The sequence below is a fragment of the Petaurus breviceps genome, unplaced genomic scaffold, assembly GCF_028583685.1.
Source record: "Petaurus breviceps papuanus isolate PSGF00001 unplaced genomic scaffold, PetGlider_PUasm1.0 99, whole genome shotgun sequence".
Lineage (NCBI taxonomy): Eukaryota > Metazoa > Chordata > Mammalia > Diprotodontia > Petauridae > Petaurus > Petaurus breviceps.
In genome coordinates this window covers 20,139,384-20,142,607 of record NW_027187465.1, presented here as the reverse complement: position 1 = coordinate 20,142,607, position 3,224 = coordinate 20,139,384, and positions in this window count along the sequence as shown.

The window sequence follows — 3,224 nt, the reverse complement described above, 5'->3', positions numbered from 1 at the left end:
TGCTAGACAGTAGACAACTAGAACACAATGGTGTTTTTGTTTTGAGCTGGATGTGAAATCTTTGCACTGGTGATATGGCATCTGGAGGCCAAACAGCATGAAAAGATATGCCCAGGGAGGATTCCTCAGCCTTTATGCACTGGCCCAGAAGTCCCATTCAGATGTATGCCTATAGGGAGTAGGGAGTCAAGGGGAAATCAGGCACTTTCTTGGACAATCAGCATGTAGCCTTGATCTGTTTTATCTGTTTTGCCAGCTGTTTGCTTATTAACTAAATAAAGTTGACTTTTTTCTCCAATGCTAGTTCCTGGTCAGTCACTGATGCCATCTTGGGAACTGGGTTTGGAGCAGCTGCAGCTAGCCTCTCACAATAAGAATAAATATTTAATACCCCTCCTTGGGTCTCACTTTCCCTACTGATAAAATGGGGGTGTTTACTTCAGTAAATACTGCAAGGACCTGTGAAGATTGCCCATTCAGGGGTTCCCATAGCAACCCCTCCAAACCTGTCTTGATCTCCAGACTCCATCATTTAGTGGTCAACCTTGCAGAAATGTGCCTTCCCAAACTCAGGTAGACTGTTCCTTGGGCAGCAGATAGCCATACTCCATCCTTGGAGTCTTTCCAGATTAAGGGGACTCATCAGGTCTGGGATTCCATTGGGAGGACCTTCAAGAGTCCATGGTCACCTCCTCACAGCAATGGGGGATGAGAAGATTGTCATGGAAGAAAATGGGTCAAGTAAATATTGCAAAAGAAAACACATTCCTGGCATATACTCCCTTCTCCCTCTGAGAATTCCTGGGTTCCTCCAAGACTGAGTTTTCCTGCCTTTTCCTACAGGCAGCTCTTCCTCACCTCCCTAACTGTTCAGGCCCAATCCCAACTTCATCTTTTTTATGGTTAATGTTTTATGGTTAAATTCTTAAACTTCGAGGTGGCTAGGTGGCGCAGTGAGTAAAAGCTGTGGCCTGAGTCAGGAGGATCAAGTTCGGTTCAGACCTCAGACACTTAGCACCCACACAAAAAGAAACTAGCCATGTAACCTTGGGCAAGTTACTTAACCTCAATTGCCCTCCAAATGGCAAAAAAAAAAAAATTCTTAAACTTCTTTGAGTCCCAGACTCCTTTGTCAGTTTGGTGAAGCCAGGAGCCCTTCTCAGAATTGTGTTTTTAAATATACAAGGTAGAATATATAGAATTTTAAAGGAAACAAATTATGCAATGAGGTTCTGGGACATGCACATTTTCTGGAATGATGTCTTTCTGTAAGTAAAGCTTCCTTCTAGGAGAATCATGTCGACACATAATGAAAGCATCTTGGAGAGATTGGACATGTGTGGACCTTCTGTGACTGATTCTGGTGAGCTTACCATGTGATCGGGCAGGTAGGTGGTATAGCAGATAGAGCATTGGTCTTGGAATCAGGAGCCTGAGCTTCCTGAGTTCAAATATGACCTCAGACAATGTGTGACCCTGGGAAAGTCACTTAACTCTCTTTGCCTCAGATTCCTCATCTATAAAATGAACTGGGCAATCACTCCAGTATCATTGCCAAGAAAACCCCAAATGAGGTCATGGAGTGTCAGCCAGGACTGAACAGCAACAGCAAAAGTCTAAAATGGGGGAGTTGGGCTGGATGGCCCCTTAGGTCGCTTTCAGTTCTAAATCCTATGATCCTATGAATCCCAAGTAGCGAATCTGGGAGCTTGCTTTCCCAAAAGCAGGAAAGGTCTTTAAATATATATATATATATATATTCCATTTACACATCAAAATAATTTTTAACATTTGTTTTCTGTTAAAATTTTGAGTTCCAAATTCTATCCCTCTTTCTTTCTCTTCCCTCCTCCCTCCCTGTGATAGGGAACAATCACACGTAGTTATATGTGTGCAATCCACCTTATTAAGAGAAAATGTAGCTTGAACCCAGAGAACAGAAAAAAAAAATGAACCTTTATCCTTTTATTGGGGAGGGGGCGACTGTTTTTTCTTTTTTTATATTTTTTTTAGAAGGAATTGTTCACAAAGTAGGTGAGAAGGTGAGATGAATTTGATATAAAAACAAAACACATAAAGAAAGAAAAATTTACAAAGAGAAGATGGTACAATGGTTAGAGTCATGAACCTGAAGTAAAGCCCGGAGTTCAAATCAGTTATTTGCTGTGTGACCTTTGACAAGTCGCTTTACCTCTGCTTGCCTTAGTTTCTTAATCTATAAAATGGGAATAATAATAGCCCCTACCTCCCAGGGTGGTTTTGAGAACTAAATGAGACAATATTCTTAAAATGCTTTGCAAACCTTAAAGAACTATATAAGTGCTGGATGTCATCATTATTAAGAATAAGTATTAACAATTTAATAATAACAATGGCTGAGAAACAGAAGACCAGTCAAGTGTGTAAAGACAGGAATTAGAAGACACAGCCCTGATCCTGCTATTGTAACCTCCCAGAAAGCTCTTTTCAGCCTCTGTGGTTTCCTCAGCTACAAAGTAATGGAACTGAATCATTAATATTAATGATAATCATTCAGTTGCTTTTCAGTCATGTCCTACTATTTGTTAACCCCTTGTGACATTTCCTTGACAAGGGATACTCCAGTGGCTTGCCATTTCCTTCTCTAGCTCCTTTTACAGATAACAAAACTGAGGCAAACAAGGTTGAGTGACTTGCCCAGGGTCATTTTGGGCTAGAAAGTATCTGAGGCTAGATTTGAACTTGGGAAGATGAGTATTCCTGACTGCAGACCCAGTGCTCTATCCACTGGACATCTTGCTGATCTACAACAATCCTAATAATAACTAATAATGTTTTAAGGTTTGCAAAGCACTGTGCATATGTTATCCCATTTGAAGCTCCTAACAACCTTGGGAAGCAAGTGTTTTTATTATCCCTATTTACAGATGAAGAAACTTTGGTAGATGGAAGCTAAGTGACTTACTCAGGGTCACACAGCTAATAAGGATCTAAAGCAAGATTTGTACCTCCGGTCTCTCTTGACTTCAAGCCCCATGATGTTTCCTCTGTACCAGATTGGTCAGAGTGAAAAATGTAGAAACAAGATAACAACATACCTCATAACTACAATAATAATATAAATGAAAACAAGACTAAAAGCCAGCCAGTTTCTGATTGATTACAGTGGTCTGTCCTCCAAAGAGGGTCCAGGGCATCAAATTACCCTCCTCTAACCGTGAGAGGAGGATTATGGGTGTCCTGTC